This window comes from Centrocercus urophasianus, unplaced genomic scaffold, assembly GCF_019232065.1.
Source record: "Centrocercus urophasianus isolate 14NV4802_14NV808 unplaced genomic scaffold, USGS_Curo_1.0 seq_2, whole genome shotgun sequence".
Lineage (NCBI taxonomy): Eukaryota > Metazoa > Chordata > Aves > Galliformes > Phasianidae > Centrocercus > Centrocercus urophasianus.
Window position 1 is genome coordinate 2852346 of NW_024884755.1, and position 12003 is coordinate 2864348.

A 12003-nucleotide genomic window follows, 5' to 3' on the forward strand; every position below is an offset into this window, starting at 1 on the left:
AAACTGGTAATATAAAAATCACGTAGTAATACAAATTACAATACAAGAAAGGATTAAAAGAATATTCAGGTAGGCTGCTGTGACAACACAGATATTTCCTATAGCAAGGCAATGTTTCCTAGTAAGTGAGCTGTAGGATGTTTTAAAAGTTAAAATCAAACAGGCTTTCTTGGGCAAAGCAGTGAATTACTCAATTAGGAGAAAAATATTAATAAGGAACAGTTTTGTAGTCAGAAAACTCACCTTTTGCTGGTTGTAGTAAACTACAGCTCTTCACTGGTCAATGCTTGATTTGCAAGATTGGCGTGTTGTCACAGATACCAAACACCCTTAGCAATACAACAGGGAAAGCTATTTAGCTTTAGTTCCTTTCCTTGTTCTTCAATCCTACAATGTTCTATAAAAAAAAAAAAATCCACAAAGCTTTTTGGACTGAGACCAAAATGGTCTGCATTACCAGTAAAAGCACAACAGTTATGGAATCTATCCCAAAACCTGGAAGACAGCCTGAGAGTGAAAATAAAAATGAAGACCTTTGTATGGAAACAACTGCTGAAGCTGCCCAGAATTTTGCTATAATGGACAATGCTTGTGGCGGAGCAAGTTGCAATTGGATATTGATGTTTTTCAAATACAGACTTCAACTACGAAGTAAGCAACTCAATTATTGATATTCTGCTCTTGATGGGATTGATCTTTGTTACTGACAGACTGTGGAAATGAAAGCAAGTTTTGTTTAGGATCACAGCCTAATCTGCATTTACAGCTGCTGGTGTGTGATTGCCATCTGAATTGATTAATTTTCTATGTGAATACTTAGAAAAATACCTGTGTTGCACAAGAAGCAAGCTATCATTGTTGACTCCTGGAAACTTGAACTGACTGTGGAGTAACCTAATAACAATCAGTGAAACCTCAATCTAAGGCATTAACTAACTTAAGAAATGTGTATGTATCTATTATTTGGCACAATTTCTCTTGTAATTGAAATTACAAATAGCAGTTGTGTTGAAGAATCTGGAATTGTCCAGATTCTTCAATCTTATCTTGTCCAATAAACACAAATCAACTTCAGTACATAGGAATTGAACTACATAGAGTTAGTCTCAAAAATGTGTTAGTTGATCAGTTTTACACTTGCATTTACTACAATTACAATGCCTCACGTCATAATGACCTGGCAGTTTAAATTCCCAATTATAATCTACTTTGCATGTTTTTGCATCAGTATGAATCCACAATTTCTGTTCTTGAAGACCTAACCCAAGTAAATGTTGTAGCTTATTTGGTTCCTTTCATTCTTATCATTTGCGGTAGATGTGCACACAATCCCACATGTAGGTTTCTCTTGCTGTACTTAACTTTTGATTGTTACTCATTAAAAGCCTGGCACTTCTTGAAGCTTACTCATCAAATAGGCATTGTGAAGGCTGTTGCTGTATATTCATTCTGAGAAGATGAAACCTGAGTTGTTTTTGCCCACTGAGACTCTTGAATGTTGTGCATCTTTGAGGGTAAAAGCTCATTCTCATAAGCAAGGTTTGTAACTCTAGGTAACTGATGCATTTACAGAACTGAGTGACTCTTTTGTAATACCAAATAAAGAATATTCAGTGCTATATATATATATATATATATATATATATATATATATGCGATAACTGAATGATGTATTTTGGAATTCTGTTTTCATAAATGAAATAGCTTTAAAAGTTATTTGAGTATTGTATTAATCTGATCTCAGAGTGTGGCAGACAAGTCCGAATGAGGTAAAGCTCTAAGGGCATTTTATTGTTTGGAGCTGACAGTCCTCCCAGTATGTCAACAGCGCTGTTTGTCTAGATGAAATACTCAGCAGGTTGAGTTTGAAGTGTTGCCTTATCTGCATATCCTTCAGCTCCTTTTCCTCCTGTAAGACTTTTAATGCGTACCGAAATACTTCTGAAGCCATTAAATTTTCTCCAGAATTTTCCAGTTTCTGAAGCAGGGCACCTGAGCTGCTTTCGGAAAAGATCAGAAGGTAGAAATACCACAGAAATACCACAGGAGGGCAATGTTGTAAAAGGAATTGAGGCCGAGACTGCAAGAGAGTGAGTACCCAAGTTTGTTGCTAGCGACAAGTAAGGAAGAATGCAAGAAGCTTGTCTTAAATAGCCTTGACTCTTGTAATTGGAAAGGCTATAGATTTGATTGGTTTTGGTTTGTTGTGTTTTTTTTTTGTTTTTTTTTTTTTTTTTTTTTTGCAGGTACTTGTTGGTCACAATGGGCTTTCTGTAACACTAAGCTGTGGAGGCTCTGCTTAGAATCTACTTGCTGTGAATCTCCACTCCGTTGAATTCTTAAGGAAAATTCTACAGTTGCTTTTGTGTTGCAAATTACTCCAAATGGGTGCAAATTACTTCGTAAAAATAGGAGCTTAGCGGTGAAAGGTGGGGCCAGTGATGTGGAGGATCCTGTTTGGAGGCCTGTCAGGGAATATTGCTGCCTCTATCTAGACGGGTTACTTTATACTTCAAAATTCATTTCTTTCCTGAGAAATGTACTTATTCTTTGCTTAAGAGAAACATAGTAATTCAGAATAATGCTGGACATAGAGTATTTTTGGACTTGCAGTCTTACTCTTGTAGGTGATGATTCTTAATAACTTTAGAGCTTCTATTGAAAATGTAGATTTAAAATCGATTTTAATTGAAATGTGCCTCAGTCAAAGTGGAATAAGAAAATTACTTTGCAAAGCACTTTAATATGGTATAGCCAGATGTAGCTATTAAGAAACAAAATTATTTAAATGAAATACTTATACCAGAGTAAAGCTACTCATTATTTTATTCATGAGTCTATGCATGAACTCTAGAAAACTCGCAAAGTCACAGTTACTTGTGAGCAGACTTTCTGACTGAAAGCCGTTTTCTTGTCTGTTAATTGGGGATATCTCAGATTCTAAAAATGTCATCTATAAGGAAAAATTCTACTTAGAAACAGTCATAATAAAAACTTCTTAGTACTTGGTTCATTGATCCATCAAGAGTCTGTAGCTTCTATCAAACCAAAATTTCTTCTTGCAGATGAATTTATTCTGTTAGAGTCACAGATAAATAGAAAGTATTTGTAGTAATTACTTTGTTAAATTCCTAGACCCTTCTGTAGTGGAAAAATGTTATTCTCAACAGATCCTTCAAGAGAAACTTGTAAAAGATTTGGAGTGCTGTGTCTCAGCTGCTCTCTTGGTCTTCACTAAGACTGCTTTACAGTCTTGGTTCCTGTGTCCTGGAATTGTTTTTACGCCTGTGTCTCTAACTGCTGACTCCTGATCGTGCATGCTCTATCCTAGTCTGCTTTCTAGCTCTGGTTCACTTTATTTAAACCATCTGCAGCTTGTGATGACCCTCTCTGTCAGACTCCATGTATGTATTTGAGACCAGTGACATCTTTTGGCTTATGTTTTTTTACTCTGGCTTGCTCTGGGATGGATGATTGCTGTCTGAACCACTGACATCAGATCCAGCCTGATAGGCTTACATCTCTGGTAAAATAAATGTTAAATGTGAGCATTGTTTGCCTGAAATCCTGTGCTCAAGCAGGTCATGTCTTATGAACTATGTATTTTGATGAAAAATTGCTTTTGGGATGGCAGTGACTTTCAAGTCCATGGTTTATCTAGGCTGCTTCTGGTGTCTGAAGTGTGGGGATTACTGGGTGATTCTTTAAATACTTTTTTTTACTGCTCTGATAAATTCTGAGAGATGGCAGTGGTGTTCGTGGTCACCTCCAGCATCAGTAGTAGCCGTTTACATGGTTATTAGGTGATGATCCTGTTAGCTAAGAGAACTCAACTGCTTGTTTCAGGCCAATTTATTTGCAATTAACACCATGTTATATTCTAAATACTAAGATATAAAATATTTGTCCTTTTTAATCAAGTATTTCTGCTTTTTTGTGTATGCTGCGGGTTGCAGCTTGGTGAGTGTCTGTCCTCCAGAGCTAATAGTTGTTGAGGCCAAGCTTTTGTTCTGTTTCTGGGTGCACTGCGCTGTGTGTATGTATGTTACTCTGTACCCCATATTTTCATTCTTCTCGCAGTCTCTTGGTATTGAACAAAGAATCTGCACCCAATTTTCCTGGTCCCTGTGCTGATGCTGATATTTGAACATGTGTTCAGAATACAGCATTATTTTCATTGTTCCTTAATTATTATCACTTGAAAGACAATGATTTTGAAGTGAAATCTAATTGCTCTGTTAATTCAAACATCTGCTAGAAGATTTCAGTGGATAATGGTACTTTGAATTGTTGCAAGCTGGAGTTTGTTAGTGGTGGCTGGCAAAAGTCTTTCATTTATTAGCTTTGCAATGGCACTAACTAATAACAACAATAAGCAGTTTGTGCAAATGGAGGAGTCTAAGAAATGCTGAAATGATTCTGACACTCTTTGAAGCAGATTAATTCTGACTGGAAAAGTTCAAGTTTATCACAAGTTAGAAATTTGTGTGAAGGTTTTTAAATTCTGTCAAGGTGTGTTATAGAAAATCATAATGGGAGTAAAAAATATTGGAAAATCATTTTTGTGAAAATGGAAACTTATAATTTAAAGAAGGTGCAAATGGAAAGATACTTTGTTGAGGAGATCAATGAGAACCACTTTCTAATAAAGCATAAATCACTTTTTAATTTCAGATGCAGTAAGGAAAAATACTTCAGTTTCATTGAAATTGATTGGTACACCTGCAGAGAAGCAGCTTTATCATCTCATTATCAGTCAATTAATATTTAGGTCCAAATGTGAATACTGTTGCTGTTAACTGGGAATAAATGATTTTACTGAGGTCTTTATAGACCAGGAAAAGCAGGCTTCTACTATGTTAAATGAGGGCAGCTGAGGGAAAAAAAAATAAAAATGAGTAATTCTGCCATGGATTTAAACATCTCAGTGCTTTGGAATCTTTAAATGGGCACTTTCTGAAGTCAGCACCCCTTCTGGTCACGTTGAAGCTTCATTACGAGGGATGTTACTGCTTGAGCTGGGAAGGCTCCACATTTAGGCCTTCTGCTACAGAAGTGCACAAATGCTTTTTCTAGAGATTGGAATAATAGGTTTGTATACAAAAAGTGCACTACTAAATACTGAGTGGACTCAGATCCTGACATTCATCTTGGGCAGTATGGTTATCTCCGTTGACATGCCTTGTTAGCAATATTTTGGAATAGTTACAGACTTTTGAGAAGGGAAAGGGAGAGTGGGAATGATAGTCTTTTCTACTTCTGTAGGAGATAACTTTCTGCTTAATTATTAAGTGAAGGCCATAATGAGCTTGTTTCAATTACCCACTGAAAACTTCTAGGGTACAAAAAGACAAAATGATCTGATTACAGATATCTCGTTCAATTAGTTTTTACATTTCCCTGTAACACAGTTATCTTTCAGTGTTTGGGCATGAATCAGAATGTAAGTGCTTCAAATTGGTTTGAAGAGTGGTAAGATCCCCTTTCTGCACACACACAAAATCAGGTAAAGAGCAGATCATGTGAACTTTAAAATTGAATTGACTGCAAAAGTAGAAGCTATTAGAAATCAGATGAGGTTGAAATTTACAGTGAAATTTACAGTACAGTTCTTAATCATGAGTTTTGTTTTATGTTTTATAGTGCATCTGGGATGCTAGACACAGGGTGTATGTAGGCTTGGGGTCACTTTCAGTTTCTTTTATTTTGGGATAGCAATCTATTCTGAGGTACCGATATTTTTATTCCCTTAGGAAATCTAGAACCATTGTAAGCCTTTAATTTTGGAAGTTATCTTCCATAAATTAAAGCTAATATTTAGAAATCTATTTTTTCTTCACTTCTGATCGAATGTTTGGGTGATGAACCTACATTGTTCTTACAGTAACAGTATTTCTGAAGTACACCTTCCCTGGTGCAATTAGAATCATTGTACTTGTAAACATTTTCGTGGTGATTATCATAATATATAATCAAAAGGGAACCTAAGGTGAAGGTAGGTCAGTATCAACTTCTGAAACCTTTTCTCTTCACATTACTTTCATGTGATTGATTTGGAAAGCCCACTATGATAACATTGCTGTTGTTGCCCAGGTTTGTACATTCCCAGATGAAGAAGCATCCTGATGACACTTAAACCTCATGGTTTTCAATTTTGTCTAGAAGAAACTCATCAGCACTTTCAGTAACAACAACAAAAAAATTCAATGGAAGACTTGCCATCGTATCAGCACCTTTACTGTGTTAAGGTTGGACTGTTTTTATGGATGATGCACTTGAGACTTCACAATTTATAGGACTGCGTGTCAGTATGACTACCTGTTTGCTTCTCCAGAGTGCTCTCATCTTTGAGAAATGTGATGTACTGCTGAAACATTGGTTTTACTGTCTATTATTGGAGCAGATACCTGGTATCTGTCAAGCAGTGTATACTGGCATTAGTTATGTTTCTCATGTATGAAGAATGTAGAAATTGAAAAGAAGGCAAATTGCTCTTTGATATATGATAAGCCACAAACATGCAACCGCAGATTTAAATCAGGTAGAATTGAACTGTAGGGAAGACAAATGCATTGAAAGCTGGTTCAATGTCTGTTTTAATCATTAGCGAGCTTGTCCCCATGATTTTCAATTATCCATTTATCTAACTTAGTGAGCCATAAGACACTAACTGTTGCAGGAGAACCAAGCGGTTGTTAGAAGCCTACTCCTGCGGGTAGGATAGAGTAAGAGTACTTTTTAGACAGATCATCTGCAGACCACTGCTTAATATTCTATTATCCCAGGTAACTTTTCCTAGTTTCTTTATTTTAAAATGCTATAGCAAATCCAGTTATTGATTTTAATTTACCCATCCTGCTTAGCTCTGCTAAGTATTCATCATTAGGGAGAACTAAATCTTCTGCAAAAGATTTGTCATCCTCTTCACTGAAAACTAAGGCTTCATAATCACTGTACTACATTTGATCTGTTTTTTTTTTGTATTTGAACTTTTTACATTAAAGCGTCCTGTAGCTGACTGAGTCTCGCATAGAATATGCCTGCCTGTTTCTTCCGTTTTTGTTTTTAATGCTAATATGACAATGCCAGGTTGGCTGGCAGTCCCATAATAGCTCAATGCCTTTAATTTACAGTTAAATATTACAAATTAGTCCACAACTGTGAAAGAAAGCTGAGTAGAATATCCTGTGCAAGGTAATTAGTCTTCTAGTTAATAATGTGACATCTTCACTGTCTTTAGGAAGTATTAGTATTAAATACTAGTATCTTTATTGGATTCTGAATATTTGAGTATATATAGTTGTGTAACTGTGAAATTTGGCAAAAGGAGGAGAAAGGGAAGACAGTTATTGTCTGCTAAATATTGTAAATGAGGCAGCAGTGAATGTGATCTTTGCATTTGCCTTGATTCCAGAATTCATGGCTAGCTTTTTTGTTTTAGAAAAGTAAAGGGGTTGTCACTTTTTGCTATGCTACTGAACTTGTAATTCATAGGTAGTGGTGTTCCAATAATTTCACAGCTGTCACCCACAGAATTAAGTACATAATGAGGAGAAACTTTTGATGGCATGTAAGTGTGTTAACACCATCAGCACACTAAATGCCTGGCAATTAGGCAAAACCAAGTTTTCTGTTTTGGGTGTTTCTGATGTGCATACATGCACATCACCTGTATAAACAAAGGAGCTTCTGAATGCGCGCCTAATTCTGCAGAAACTGCAGCACTATCTCCCTTTTCTCTCTCTAGGAGTATTTTAAGTTTATTCTTGGTGAGAGGGGGAGTAGAAGTATTTACCCATATTCAAATGTTGAGCAACATGAAATGCTGGGCAGCTACCCTGATAGGTAGTGCGGGCAGCTGTATTAACAGGCCACTGCATCAGTGAAAGGATCAGTGCAACATGCATCTAGTTCAGTGTTTATTCTGTAACAAGCTGTGAGCTAGTCAGCCACCTGGTGCCTCTTTCATCAGCATTGTCAGAAACACCTTTGATCTAATTAGTTGTATATAGATGAAAGCTGTGAACATGTAGCTTCCAGAATACTTGAAGGGCTAATAAATATCTTCCTATTCTATTCTGATCCTTCCTGCTGATTTTGGGTCAGAATCTTCCCTCGAAGTGCTTTTTCAGATACGCTGGCAGAGTTTTTGTTGTGGTGCGTGTTGAGGTCATCATGTTATTCTGTGCACTGTACCATGGTATGGGTGTGTTAAGCAATTCTATGAAGAGAAGCTAAGCAGAGAAGATATATCTGTGTTATGGAATAACTACTTTCTTGTTTCTAACTTTTTTTTTTTTTTTTTTAAACAAATCCTGGAGAAACCCCTTTCTGCATATTCTTCTTAGCTTTGAATTAAGTGATGAGTATGTGAAGTGTTTCAGAGTCAGATCAGGTATAAAAGATACTGAAGAATCAGATCCTAGTGAACGTTGCAGCCAACTGGTTATTCATTGTAACTCCAAGATTTTTCTAGTCTGGACAAACTGGTTAAAATGTCAGTGCATTTTTTAAGTGATAGCTAAAAATCTCTTGTGATTGATAGTTAAGTTAGGCAAATTATTTCCTATGATGTTTGCCACTGTTATCAATCAGATTTTGAGAAGGAGTGTGAAACTGATGGCAGAAATGAAGTCTAAATTCTGTGAATCACCAGCTGCAGTTGTTTTTTAGTCCACCTTGAATGAAATAGAAAAATGGTATAAGGTTAGATTTCAAGTATGGAATAGTGATGACAAAAGTATTTGCACTAGCTAAGGTTGTGTTTAACTGCACTAACAAAAGTTAACAGATCTCTGGGACCTGTTGATTTTCATAAAAGGGAATAAGATATAAATAAGCACACTTGAAGTTTTTTTCAGTACTTGAGCTGTGTGTTCTCTTGATGTTTCAGGTGGACTGATAATAAGTACTGAATTAAGAAGACTTCAGGGAAGAAGAAAGGCAAGATTTACTACTCAGCAGGTGAGAGCTGACTATGTTGAATGACTAGTTTGGACAGAACCTTAGAGAGATGACAATGTCAAGTTGTGATAATGTAGTAAAAATGATACCTTATTGCTTGAACAAGTGATTGAGCATGAGGCGGGAAGGCTGACCCAGGGGAGCTCAGGTGCATGCAGCGCACCTGAGTACTGGAAGGGGTGGAGCCCCTGCCCAGACCTCATTTGAGGGTTGGCAGTGGAGGCAAAGAGATATCAATGGAGATCCCTGCTTACCTGAGACCTTCTAGAGTTAAGTAGCTTTTTTCCCTTCATTTTTGTGTTCGTGGCTGCTGCATTTGGACTTGTTCTCATTTGCTGCTGCTGAAGTCTTTGCTGCTCTGCTATCATTGCTGTACTTTCCATCACATTGTAGTGTTGTGGATAGTCAACGTGGACTTATCTTAAGATAGAAGTTGTTTACCTATTTGATATATCTCCTATATACAACTGATGTTCTTCTTCGTCCTCTTCTTTTTGTCTACTTTCTCAGTTTCTGATATTCTTTCAGCTCTCATTTTACATGAAAGTTTGTTCTCACCATCTATATCTTTATGCTGAGCTCTCAGGCAGCTGAAGAGGCAACTGACTAGTTCATACTTTGTGTTATGGAAGAATTAGTTAGAGAGCTACACTGGAGGGTGGAAGGAAGCATCAGAACTTTATTCTTTTAATCTTTATTTTCTCTATGCTTCTGTTGTTTGTAAATGTTTTGTTTTCCCCTTCTACAAAGCCTGTGTGGAGTAACTGATTATGTTCCTCTGAGCTAAAACAAAATGCTGAAAAGTGTTGTTTCCTTGCTTTTTTCCATTTTTCAGTGGTTCTGATATTGCAGATGTATGCTGTTCTTATGTAAAAGATCTAATTAGTAATTAGGAAGGAGGTATTGTAAACTTACAGTTCTGAGGTTGTCTGCTAATAGTGCTTTTAAGCAGGTGGAAAGTTGCAGGTTACTCTCGTGGTAGCTCCATTAATGTTTCTGACAAGATCAGACCAACATTTTTTTTTCTTTAAAGCAGAATAGATCAGAACTCAATTTAGCTTTAAAAAAAAAAAAAGTGGAAGAACAAACAGAAGGTGTTTAGTTAGCTCTGTTAGTTGATAGCTCACTGGAGACTTTTTTATATTTAAAATTCTCTTTATTTTTTGCTCTTAAAGACTATATGTGTGGAAATCATAAGCACTGCTGTAGCTTAAAAATGTAAGGAATAAGTATGAATTATAATGTACAAATCTTGTGGTATTACTTTTGATTTCATGCAAACTCTAGTCAAAAAATGTGATAGCTATCTGAATGCTGTGGTTCAACAAAATTGCTGTTTGTGCCACTATAATGTAAAGAAATTGAGCTAACCCAGTGTTTTTTGGTACCTGTGCACATATTTGCATATGCATGTAAGTTTGTTCTAAAATATAACCCAAATACACTATTTATGACCTGCTTGAAAAGAAGAACTGGTAAATCTTGCTACTTATTTTGTCAGTTTATTCTTTGGCAGTTGGCAACTTTTATTCTCTGACTGTGTAGCAATATCATATCTACAGCAACAAAGAAACTGATCAGCTGTCTGCTGTTGTATTTGACACTAGGATATGACAGGGATCCTAAACAAGGTTTGTTGTATTGATTTTGCTGTTAGGTGTTGGATTTGCAATGTATTTGAACATAAGGAATGTGAAATTGCTCCTTCCTCTCCAATAACATCTAATCAGACTTCTCAAGGAACGTGACTGTGTTACCCAACACAAAGGAGTCCTGATGATAATGTGGGAACATGAGCTATATGAAACCTGTTACTGTGCCATTACTGTTCCTGTTGACTAGATGTTTTTACTTTTGTAAAAGAAAATCCCATTTTTTTTATCAGGTTATCATGTGCATGACTTTTGAGTCTGAACAATCTTGGTCACATTGCTTGTAGGTGGGTTATAGCACTTAGGCTAGGCTGTTATTCTGGGTTCTGTTTGTTCAATTAAGCGCAAGGAACAAATGTTTATTTTTTGTTGTTGCTGTTTCCCTTTAAACAACAACAACAAAACAGTAAACCCATAAAGACCAAACAAAAAACAACCTCAACTTGTATTAGAAACAGTAAGCACGAGTTTCCTAGAATGTTCAGATATGTAATAAAATTTGTGTGACTTGGTATTTCAAAAATATTTATGTTCATACAACTCCAAATTGATTTTAAATGCTAGTAAGAGAACTGCATTGATATCAAGCTGACGGATGCAAAGTCTACTTGAACATTAGGGTAGATTTGAATATCAGTATATATTTCCTTTTACCTCATGGTCTTTATCTTTCTGATGTCTCAAATCTGGAATGGAAAATGTTTAAATTCTGAAGATCTAAAATAGAATTTTATTTGTCCCTGTCTTTGAAGGTGTTTGTGTAATGCTTTTACACTTCAAGACAATCAGTGTGCTGTTGCCATTGATATGAACTTACTGAACTGCCCTGTGTAGTACAGATAGCTGTTGGTCATAAGGCACTAAATGTGAGAAGGCAGCATCTTCAGACTTGAAATTTTTTTGTGTATGTAGGACAAAAGTGCTTGAATCTCTCTGTTCAGCCACCAAGTTGGTAAAACAACCACTGTTAAACAGTTGGACTAACCCACACTTAAACCTCCAACTGAACATCTTGGCATTGATCTTTCTTATGAGTTTAAGTTGGAAGTGCTCAGAACTTCACAGCATCAGGCTTTTGTAAAACAAAATAGTTATTGATGTGTTTCATCCTGAGTATCATGGTTCAGTTGTTAAGTGGCTTGCTTTGCAAGAAAAAACTTTCTTCTCTGGTGATATATTGCTATTCACAGCTGTCTCAGACAAAGTTGCATTTGTATTAAGGGATGAGGGGCGGAGTGAGTGCATAACAGGCAGTCTGTCCCTAGCAGTGAATTTTATCTGAAATATACATATTAGCAGTGTCTTTAAAATGTTTTGTTCTACTGAAAAGGAGAGTTGGGTTTATTGAAATGACATGTCAATAGATTTCATGTATTTCACAGCTGAT

The 12003-nt window shown here is 36.2% G+C and overlaps 1 protein-coding gene across 11 annotated transcripts in view; it reads left to right on the forward strand.

Moving 5' to 3' along the window:
• TOX3 (TOX high mobility group box family member 3) overlaps positions 1-12003 on the forward strand; it is a 238701-nt gene that overhangs the window by 12915 nt on the left and 213783 nt on the right. For all 11 annotated transcript variants that reach the window (XM_042821635.1, XM_042821637.1, XM_042821638.1 and 8 more), the window contains exon 2: positions 8894-8964. The gene's annotated coding sequence lies outside the window, so the exon portion shown is untranslated. The remainder of the gene's footprint in view (positions 1-8893; positions 8965-12003) is intronic.